Source organism: Arachis hypogaea, chromosome 12 (genome assembly GCF_003086295.3).
Source record: "Arachis hypogaea cultivar Tifrunner chromosome 12, arahy.Tifrunner.gnm2.J5K5, whole genome shotgun sequence".
NCBI classification, from domain to species: Eukaryota; Viridiplantae; Streptophyta; class Magnoliopsida; order Fabales; family Fabaceae; genus Arachis; species Arachis hypogaea.
The window spans coordinates 57,118,283-57,130,507 of NC_092047.1; the positions used below are offsets into that span (position 1 = coordinate 57,118,283).

Here is a 12,225-nt window from a genome sequence, read left to right on the forward strand (position 1 = left end):
CCCTTCCCCCTCTACTCTTTTGTTTTTCTTTGTTATTTTCAATTCTGTTTGCTAACCCACTAACTGTTTGATATATTGCATCACCCACAACTAACAGTAATTCTGACAAAAATACTTTCTGCACCTATCTTTTCTTGCTTGCACTTGATGGTTGTATGACAGGGAGAAGAAGCAGGGCTTCAACTTCCTTCGATTCTGAACCTGAGAGGACCTTCCTTAGATTAAGGAGGGAGGCAAGAGGAAAGAAAGTGGTTGGTGCTGAGGAAGAAGAGGAATTCTTTGAACCAAACATGGAAGACAACTTGGAAAACCATCATGAAGAAGAGGATCACAACCATGGGGGAGGAGGTAGAGCAAATCATGCTTGGGAGGATAGAAGAATTTTGGGCTCTTATATCAATTCAAACCCAGGCAATTGTGGAAGTAGCATCCAAAAGCCATCAATCCATGCCAACAACTTTCAACTTAAACCACAGCTCATCACCCTTGTTCAGAACAACTATTCGTTTGGAGGTGTTCAAGAAGACCCCAATCAACATTTGACCACCTTCCTGAGAATATGTGACACAGTAAAGTCTAATGGTGTTCATCCTGACACCTATAGACTGCTCTTGTTTCCATTCTCACTTAGGGACAAAGTAGCCAAGTGGCTGGAATCTTTCCCAAGGGAAAGCTTGACAACTTGGGAAGACGTGGTGAACAAATTCTTAGCAAGATTTTACCCTCCTCAACGAATCAATAGGCTGAGAGCTGAGGTCCAAACTTTCAGGCAACAAGATGGTGAGACTCTATATGAAGCATGGGAGAGGTTTAAAGACCTAACAAGGAGGTGCCCACCGGATATGTTCAACGAATGGGTGCAGCTGCACATTTTCTATGAAGGGCTCTCTTGTGAGTCAAAGAAGGCCGTAGACCATTCATTCGGAGGATCTTTGAACAAGAAGAAGACTATTGAGGAAGCCATAGATGTTATTGAAACAGTAGCAGAGAACGACTACTTATATGCTTCCGAAAGAGGGAACACAAGAGGAGTAATGGAGCTAAACAATGTAGATGCTCTGTTGGCCCAAAACAAGCTCATTACCCAGCAGCTGGCTTACCTCACCAAGAAGATGGAGAGGAACCAAGTAGCAGCAATCTCAACTTCATCAACAACCCAAGAAGGAGTGAATGAAGAAGCAGAGGGTAGTCAGGAGCAAGCCAACTACATTGGGAATTCACCAAGGAAAAACTATGATCCATACTCCAAGACCTACAACCCTGGGTGGAGAAACCACCCAAACTTTGGGTGGGGAAGTGAGCAAGATCAAAACCAAGACCAGAGACGTTACAACTCCAACAACAATGCAGCTCACCAGCAATTCACACAGAGGACATCTCAACACCCCCACAACAACACTTCTCCACACGCTTATCAAAACTAAAACAGCACATCTGCTCCGAATCACCCATCAATTGATGACAAGCTCTCTAAGATTGAAGCCTTACTTGAAGGAATATGCCAAGAGATTCAAGAAAATAAGGTGTTCAAAGAGGAGGTGCGAGCCAATATTAAGAACCAGGGAGAGACCATTAGGAAGCTGGAATTCCAGGTGGGATATTTAGCTGAGAAGATTCCCAAACCTACTGATAGCTTCCCAAGTGACACGGAGAAAAACTACAAAGGAGAAGCAAAGAAAGTAAGATGGAAAGATTGCAAAATGGTCACTACAAGTGATCAAGAGACTGAAGACAAGCAAGGCACACTTTTCGAACAACCTGAAGACAACTCAACAAAGGAGGAGGATAGAGATCACCAAGAACCAGAAATCTCACAACAAGAGCTGCTGAAGCTCTATGCACCCTTCCCTTAACTGCTCAATGGTGCTGTGAGAAAGAGAATATACTCAAGGTTCCTAGACTTGTTTGCATCTCTGCATGTAAACATACCATTCATCAAGGCAATTCAACAAATGCCTGCATTCATCAAGTATATGAAGGAGCTTCTTCCCAGGAAAAGCTCACTCAAAGGAGGCCAGACTATAGTGATGAACAAGGAATGTAGTGCCCTTATTCAACCTGAGTTGCCTAAAAAAAGAAGAGACCCAGGGAGTTTTCACATCCCTTGTGCCATAGGTGAAACTATGTTCGATAGAGCACTATGTGATTTGGGGGCCAGCATCAACTTACTGCCCTTATCCCTGGTGAAGAGGCTGCAGATCAATGAGATAATGCCCACAGATGTAATCATCAGACTGGCTGACAAAACTCAAAAGCAAGCAGTAGGAGTGGTGGAAAATGTGTTGCTAAAGGTTGGGAAATACTTTCTCCCAACGAACTTTGTCATCCTGGACATGGAAGAGAGTCACACTCATCCAATCATATTGGGAAGACCATTCCTAGCTACGGCCAGAGCACTTATCGATGTAGAGAAAGGGGAGCTAATATTGAGAATCCATGATGAACGACTCAGCTTCAATGTTTTCAAACTCTCACAAGAAACAGATCAAGAGGACAAGGAACTAAGCACAAATAATAATGAGAAGGAGGAGACAAGCATTGAAGCACAGCCAGATCATTCTGAGATCCCCTTAATTGATAAACAAGGAAAACAGCAATTGCCACAGCTCAAGGAAAAATTGGAGGAACCTAAATCTCTAGAGGTAGGTAAAGACAGCATCACAACCCCTTTAGAAAAAGAGGTCACCAAGGGGAAGGCAACCTCAAAAGAAACAAAGAAGAAGGTACCAAGGAGGTGGAGGAACAAGAAGATGCCTACGGAAGACTTCTCTCAAGGGGATAGAGTTATCTCAGCTTACTTCCCAGATATTCCCCCTAATCTCCCTACTGTACCATCTCAGTTACCTAAGGTCTTCACTATCAACAGAGTTCTTTCCCTAGAACATGTGGAGATCATTGATCCAACCAATGGATATAAGTCCACAGCAAGAGGGGAGGACTTTAAGCACTACCAACCACCCTGATGAGGGAAAAACATCAAGCTAGTGACGCTAAAGATGCGCTTCATGGGAGGCAACCCATGTTTTATATGTTTTTAAAATAATGAATAAATCAATGTTTATGAATTTCAACCCAAACTTGACAAACACTTGGTGAAATCTTTATCATGCAGCATATAGTGAAGAACAAGTTTGGTGTTCAAAGCAAACCAAGATGCATGCTAGTCTTGGGAGCTTTGAACAAAACTTTTCATCATATTTCTTCAAACTAAGTTTGGTGTCACCCCATGGTGCCACCAAAATGCATAAGGATACACAAGTAGTTAGTTAGTTGAAATTCATAAATAAACAAACTCTTTTTCTTCTCTTTATTATTCTAGCCGTAGAGTTTGATTTTTATGATATTAATTTCCTTATTTTAAATCTTTATAGGAAAATAAAAGAAGCATAAAAAGGGATAGATTGGGCAACTAAGCAAAGAAGGATCGGACACCACAAAAGGAAGGGCTACACACTTGTTCTAAAAAGGGAATACATTGGAAAATGTTGCCATGCAACATTGGAAAAATGGAACCCCTAAAAGACCGAGCAATCTTATTCATAAAGTGATGATCCTTGTCTTTTATCCATGCATCACCCCAACCGTCCATCAAGTAACCACTCAATCAATCCACATCCTCATTTCTCTCACAACTTCTCTATATAAACGACCCTTGTTCCATACCCACCTTCATTGTCATTACCCACTCTTCACCACTCTCCATTTCGGTACAAGACACTCCTACCCCATTAAAAAACCTTTTTCCCACCTCACTCTCTTCATTGCAATAAAACCCTAAACAACCAAAAATCTCCACAACTTTGCCACCTTCACATATTAACTATCATTCATGGCATCTTCGGGCTCTAAAGGAAGGAAGGGAAAGGAACCCATGGAAGAACACCCATATGATGAAAAGAGATTTAGAAGTTTGCATCATGTATTGCAATATGGGTGGATGGTTGATAAGGAAATCATTTATGAGCTAGAATTTCAAGTTAAAAAGACTGAGTGTCCCGAAATCATAGAGAAGATAGAAAGGAGAAGATGGGAGCTCCTCACTGACCCGGTCATTAAGGTGAATGCAAACCTCATAAGAGAATTTTATGCAAATGCGGTTCGATATGATAAGAAGGATGAGTCCTATACAAGCTTTGTAAGAGGAAAGATGGTGGACTTTGGTCCCGTGAGTGTCATGAGGGCATTGAAGCTACGGTCTATATAGTTTGAAGAAGAAAGCTATCACTCAAGATTGGACAACCCCAATTATGACCAGATTCTGCAAGATATTTGTGTACCAGGAGCTGACTGGGAAAGGGGTGCGGGAAATAAACCAAAGTTCATCAAGAGAACATATCTCACTCTTGAAGCCAAGGGGTGGTTTGAGCTAGTGAGAAGGTCTATTCTTCCAGCTGCAAACAACTCGGAGGTGAATGTCAAGAGAGCCACAATGGTGCACTGTATACTGAAGGGGGGAGAAATCAAGGTCCATGAACTCATAGCTGAAGGTATTAGAAAGATGGCAGAGAAAAGCGACTCAAGAGGAAACGTTAGGTTACCCCAGCACTATTTACCGAATATGCAAGAAAGCTGGGGTGGTTTTTGAAGATGAGAACCCCATGTGGATAAAGGAAGGTATCCCAATAACTGTACGAAGGATGAATGCTACAGCATCCCCTTTGCTTCAGCGGAAGCAAAGGAAGAGGATAGCCCCTCAAGTAGTGGAAGGACAAGGCTTAGAGGGTCAAGCACAACAGACCTTGGACATGCACCAATTGTAGGAAGCCATTGATGGCTTGTCTAGACAATATTTGGAAAGCCAAGGAGCACAGAAAGAGCTTCAACTACAGATGATGGGGCAGCAAGAGGAAGCACTCTCAAGATGGATGACTCAGCAAGGTGAGTCGCAAAGGCAAATGATGGAACATCAACTAAGTCAAGGACAACAATGGGGAGAAACATTCAACAGGATAGAACAAAGACAAAACGAGCAACAAGAATCCATCCAGAGGCTAATCAACATCCAAGCACATCAAGGGGCACACATACATGAGATGCATCGAAGACAAATAGAATAGGCAGAACTATTGGACGAGCAAAGGGCATTCGCAAAAGGAGTTTACATGAGCGAAACAGGACATCACATAAACACTCAAGCCAGGCTCGGCTACTTAGTGGGACAGCTGCCAATATTGCATCCAAGAATAGCCAGGTATGAAGAAATGAAGGATGAATTAGCACGAGAGGAAAGACAAAGGGTTGAAGAGAGTCATGAGTCAGTGAGGAAGGCACTTGAGGATTGGAAGCAAGCAAGATTGGCACGGATGCGAGAAAATGCAAGAGGAAACAAGGAGGATAAGTAAGGAAAAGAGCATGGACATCCACAACAATAAAAGGTGGTGGAGTTCCTTCTTTATTCCACCTTTCTCTATGTTTTAAATAAGGAAGATATTGTATGAAATAGAACTTGCTTCCATGTTTTGTTCAAACTTTTTTTTATAAATTCTGTCTTTTAAGTTCTGAATAGGTCTCTGTGTGCTAGTTTTTATGTCACTGCATCCTCCTTAACTTACTTGAATGCTTGTCCCTTTTAATCAAATGAAGAGAGAATGTTTATGTTTCAAAAGACCAGAGTGGAGTTCACACTATGGAGTACATTCATGAGTTTGTGGTATGATCATAAGTTAGCTAAGTTGGTTCAACCATAAGGTGGGATGACAACTATCTGGCCTGAATACTTTGCTTTGAATATACTCATGAGACTAAGTATATGAGTATGACAAGATCCTAATAAGAGAAAGAGAAAAGAATAATGAAAGTGGAAAAACAAAAGAAAAAGAGTAAGCAATAAGGCTAGGCACCAATGGTTTTGATCTTAAGATATGTGTCTGTGGTGTTCCTATGTGAGGGATCTACTTGGATGAATAAGCTCTTAGGGGTGCTTTATCACCTGGTAACTTGGGTTAACTAACCCGGGATTATCAGCTGAAAGTCCATTATCAAGAGTAACCCTCACCACAGAGCATTTAGTAACCCAAAGAGGTGCTGGACACCAAGGTCTCAAGAAGAAAAATAAACTTACTATATGCCTGTGGTGTGTATGTATGGGGGAGAGACTTGAGGGAGTAAGTCCTTAGGGGTGCTTCAACACCTAGCACCTTGAACCAACTGGTTCGGGAGTGTTGGCTGAAAGCTTATCTTAAAAAGTTGCCCCCTTACAGAGCACTTAGCCTAAGAACACCAATAAGCTCTGAAATGACAATAAAGGGATCAATGAATAAAAGTTTCATGGGATGTAAGCAAAGTGAGTGTTTTAAGACATGATAAAGGTCTGAAAGCCAGGAATGAACCTAAGTTGCTATGCATGAAACCACCATAAAATCAGTGATATGACTTCCACAAGAATGACTCATTGCTCTTGGAATTCCATTCATCATTCTCTTGTTCCAGTACTTGCTTAGGGACAAGCAAGCTTTAAGTTTGGTGTTGTGATGCCAGGGCATCTTGGCCAATTTCACTGACCTTTTCTTTACTGTTTTTAGATTTGTTTCATGCATTTCCTTAGGAAATAAGCTAGTTTTGGGTAGATATTCACTTACACCTTGATTCAAGCATACATTGTGCATTTTACATTATTTCATGAGGATTTTGCATAAGTTTAGTGACAAATTGTATGTTGCATTGCCCATGACTTGGACTAGAACTTTGATGCGCTCTATTGCTTGATTTCAGGACCAAAGGAAGCAAGGAATTGGAGGTAACTTGCAAAGTTAATGAGAAAAGTGATTGCCAATAACGCTCTCAAAGCCATCATTGACCATGTTAAGAGTCACGTTAACTAAGTTAATGTGAACTCTAACGTGGAGAAGGGAAGTTAAGCCAACGTTAGTGACACTTAACATTGTCACTAACGTTGGCAAATGCTCATAAGTGGCCACGTTAGAGTCCACGTTAACTTAGTTAACGTGGCCTCTAACGTTAGAAAGGGGGAGAAACACCAACGTTAGTGACATTCAACATTGTCACTAACGTTGGCCTAAGGAGAAACATACCACGTTAACTCCCACGCTAACTTGGTTAACGTGGGAGCTAACGTAAGAAGCAAGCATGGTCGACAACGTTAGTGACACCCAACATTGTCACTAACGTTGGAAGTAACCACACAACCCTCCAAGGAGCCACGTTAACTTCCACGTTAACTTAGTTAACGTGGAAGATAAGGTTGATGAGTGAAAGAATGGCCAACGTTAGTGACACTCAACATTGTCACTAACGTTGGGGATGGCTAAGCATGGCCACGTTAGAAGCCACGTTAACCTAGTTAACGTGGACTCTAACGTGAGGCATAGGGGCACCTTGGAACGTTAGTGACAATGTTGAGTGTCACTAACGTTCTCGAAGGATGGCAAGCCCACGTTAAAGAGCCACGTTAACTAAGTTAACGTGGGCTCTAACGTGGGAACAAAGGGGGCTTTTCAAAGTTATTGGAAATGTTAAGTCTCAATAACGTGTGCGAAGGACTTAGAGGCAACGTTAGTGGCAACGTTTATGCCACTAACGTTGAAGTTAACGTGGCTTTTACTTAGTAACGTTAGTGAGAAAGTTGATTGTCACTAACGTTCTCGAACTTATATTTTCACTAAACGTTAACACCCCTAACGTCCTGAGCTAAGGTCTCTGCCCACTTCACATTTTCTCTCTGCAAGTAAAGCCAAGCCCAAATGAAGAAGAGAACTGCTTCAAACTCAAGTTCCAAAGGCCCAAGACTTGAAGAGCCAACTAGAAGCTGAGAGAAGTAGTATGTATAGGAGTAGCTTTGAATTGTTGAGGAGAGTTCCAAAAGTGGGGAAAAAGCGAACTACTCTCTGTATTTTACTTTCTCTGCAATTTCTAGTTCTATGATGTATTCTCCATCTTTGTTTTCATTTTCTAGAGCTATGAACAACTAAACCCCTTTCATTGGGTTAGGGAGCTCTGTTGTAATTTGATGGATCAATACTAATTTTCATTATTCTTCTTCTATCTTTTCTCTTGATTTTACTTGAAAGCTTTCGATCTTCATCCAATTGAGTAGTTATCTTGGAAAAGAAGCTATTCAAACTTGGATCTCTTCTGAACCTTGAAAGAGGAATGAAGAGATCAATCTAGAAATGCTTTCTCATGCTAGACCAAATTGGGTTTGGATGGGTATGTGACTATAACCCTCTCAATACTTGATTTGGGAAATGCATGTGGTATAATCAGTGACCATACTTCATCTCTTCTCATGAGCAATTGACCAAGGAATTGGCTATTGATCAAGATTTGAGAGATTGAATTGCAAGAAATTGTAATTCAATCAATTAAGATTGCCAAGGAGATCAATGAGTGCATTGATTGAGGAAGAGATGAAAATGAACTTGATCCAGAGAATTGCAACATCTCCTAAGCCCAATGAACTCCCCATCTCTGATCTTACCCATTCTCTTTAATTTCTGCCATTTACTTTTATGAGCAAATCCCCCATTTCCATTTACAATTCTGCAATTTATTTTCAGTCATTTACTTCCAGTCCTTTAATTCTAGCATTTACTTTTCTGTTATTTACATTCCCGCCATTTTATTTTCTGCAACTCTCAACCCAAATTCTGGATTCGCTTAACCAGAACATTCTTCTAATTAAAGTTGCTTGATCAATCAATCCCTGTGGGATTCGACCTCACTCTATTGTGAGTTTTTACTTGACGACAAATTCGGTACACTTGCTGAAGAAAATTTGTTGAGAGACAGTTTCCACCCGCATCATTGATGAATTGGATTTTTGATGGTTTAGAATTTCACAAATGAAATCTCGTTGCAAGTATAGTTTCTAAACCAAGCAATAATCCTTTCATACAAAAGATTGTTTGTCACTAAAACAAACCCCTAAAATTTATAAACCGAAGTATTCAAACCTCGGGTCGTTCTCCCTAGGAATTGTAATGAAGTGTCTTGTTATCGGTTGTGAGTTATATTTGGGGTTTTGATATGAAGCATGAAAGATAAATGGTAAGAAAGTAAACTAATGGCTAAAAAGGTCTTGGCAAGGGTTGGTGGTCAAAGATCTCTATCCTAATCACTAACCACAATATGAGAATTGGCAAGGATTAATCTCATTAAAACATCCTCTAACTAGTAGTAAAGGAAAGTCAAATGAGCTATATCAATCCTAGTCCATAAGTCCTAACTCTCCACTAATTCAATTAGTGAGAACTAGAGTCAATGAATCCCAATCATCAATTACTTGGACATTAGTAACTCAAGAGTTCCTAAGTTACCTTTCCAAGCCAAGAACATAAAACTCTACTCTAAAATCCAACCAAGCATTTCATCAAACACTTGGAAAGCATAAAAGGAAAGCATAGTAAAATTGAAAGAAAAGTAAATCTACACTACTCAATTTGCAAGGAATTAAACAACAACAAATCAAATGAACACAATTATTATGATTTACCTTGAATTGAATTGAAAGAGAAAGGAAGGAACAAAAGTAGATCTACAACAAAATGCAAGAACAACATAAAGGAAATTACAACAAAAGGATAGAAGAATGAATGTAACAACAAGGAATTGAGAAGATAGAAGTAGAAGAAGATGAATTAAAATCTAGATCTAAGAACTAAACCTAATCCTAATTCTAGAGAGAAGTGAGAGCTTCTCTCTCTAGAAACTAATTCTCACTACTAAACTAAGCTAAAACTAAACTAATGGTAACTAACTTCTAAAGTATGAAAAGTATGTAAAAGTCTGAAAAGTATGAAAAGTCTCCTCATTCTCCCTTCAATCCTTGACTTAAATAGCATCAGAAATGAGTTGGATTGGGCCCACAAGGCTTCAGAATTCGCTGGCCACGTTTTGCTTTAAGTGAACCAGGTGGCAGCAACGGCGCGTGCGTGTACTATGCGCGTACGCGTCATCATGAGCGGTTCAACCATAGCAAATCTTATATCGTTTCGAAGCCCCGGATGTTAGCTTTCCAACCCAACTGGAACCGCATCATTTGGACCTCTGTAGCTCAAGTTATGACCGATTAAGTGCGAAGAGGTCGGCTTGACAGCTTTCCGGTTCTTCCATTTCTTCATGAGTTCTCCAACTTTTCATGCTTTCTTTCTTCATTCCCTTGATCCAATCTTTGCCTCCTAAATCTTAAATCACTTAACAAACATATCAAGGCATCTAATAGAATCAAGGTGAATTAAATTTAGCTATTTTGAGTCCTAAAAAGCATGTTTTCACATTCAAGCACAATTAAAGGAGAATATACAAAACCATGCTATTTCTTGAATAAATATGGGTAAAAGGTGATAAAATCCCCAAAAATCAATACAAAACAAACCGTCAAATTGGGGTTTGTCAACCTCCCCACACTTAAACCAAGCATGTCCTCATGCTTAAACCAAGAATGAAGTAAGGGTATGGCATTTATTCAATGGAAACTAACTAAATGCAATCTACCTATATGCAACTATCTAAATGAATGCAAGTGCTTGGTCAAAATAAATCAATTCCCAAGAAACATATATGCACAAGGGATAAGGACTAGCAAGTCTAATCCACAATTGAATTGAGTTATTAAATATTTTTACAAACTTGCATGAAGAATGATGATCATAGGTGAAAACATGTAATTGAGCATCGAACCCTCACCGGATGTGTTTGCACTCTATTCGCTCAAGTGTTTAGGGTTGATTCACTCGATTCTCCTCTATTTCATGCTTTCCAAGATTTGTTTTTCTTCTAACAATCAACATTTATTTCATGCATGCATACAAGTATCATGAGGTCTTTTCATTGGTTGTAATGGGGCTAGGGTCAAGGTAGGATGCATATTCGGTCAAGTGAGCTTGAAATTTGAATCTTTGATAAGCTTAAACTTCCCACCTAACCTATGACATCCTATACAATTAAGTTCTAATCTAGCTACCCATTTTTCACTTTTTCACATACTCATGCATTTTCTTTTCATTTCACAACTCATATGCATTGATCTTATTGAGCTTCACCTTGGGGCATTTTGTCCCCTTTTTATTTCTTTCTTTTTCGTTTTCTTTCTTTTTCCATTTTTTTCTATACTTTTCATATATTTTTTTTTTATTTTTCTCATTTTTTCTTTCTTTCAAACTATATACAAGAGTACCAATGCATAAGGTCTATACATTTAATCAATACATGAGCATGTACCCAATTCCCAATATTTACAATAATAATACAAAACTACCCTTTTATTCACCCAATGTCCCAAGGTTCCCACACTTGAATGATACACACACTCTAGCCTAAGCTAATCAAAAATCCAAATAAGGACATTTATTGTTTTTCGCTTTAAGGCTTGTAATGTGCTAAATTAAGAACAAGTGGGTTAATCGTAGGCTCAAATTTGGCTAACAATGAAAGATAAAAGGTAGGCTATTTGGGTAAGTGAGCTAAATAAAATGATGGCCTCAATCATATAAATGCATGAATACACAAAATAATGGACATAAAGAATCAAACAAATCAAAGATTACAATCATAGAAAGAGAATAATGCACACAAGAAGGAAAAATAAGTGGTTATAAGATGTAACCACGCTATTAGGCTCAAGTCTCACAAGCTTGTGTTCTTAGCTCAAAACATGATCCATAATATATAATTCAAGCAAGTTCTATGAAAAAATTTTCACTCAAATCAATTGGTGCCCTATAGATAGAAATCCTTGGAAAATTTTCATTATTTTGACTAAGCTTATTGTGTATGCATATGCAAAAATAAAAAAATGCAAGTAAAAATCCTAAAATCCTAGAATGAAATGCAAAAGTGTTGGGATTAGAAATTTGTCACCCAAGATTGCCGATCGGTCGGACGACCTCCCCACACTTAAAAGTTTGCACCGTCCTCGGTGCACTCAAAGATGAGCAAGGGGGTACGGCGACTCTCCGGATTGCTATGTGTTCTTTCTTCCGCTTCCATGGTTGCTTGTGGTGCATTCGTTATGAAAAACAAAAATATAACACCATAAGATGAGAAGATATAAAAGCAAGGAAGCATACATTGTTGGAATGAGGTAAATCACTAGAATGAGGTGAGTGAATTAGTGTGATATTAAGAAATATTAAGTGTGTGAATTCTAAATTGCGCGGTTTAGAATACACATTAGCATAAAAGCTATGTCACAAAAGAAGCATGCACTTCACTTATCCTAGTGTGCTTGAGATGCTTTAAGTAAGCTTGTAAGGTAAGACAAGCATT

The 12,225-nt window shown here is 39.3% G+C and overlaps 1 pseudogene; it reads right to left on the reverse strand.

The window, feature by feature from the left end:
• Positions 1-740: 740 nt before the first annotated feature.
• LOC112731155 (small nucleolar RNA R71) lies at positions 741-842 on the reverse strand (annotated as a pseudogene).
• Positions 843-12,225: the final 11,383 nt, after the last annotated feature.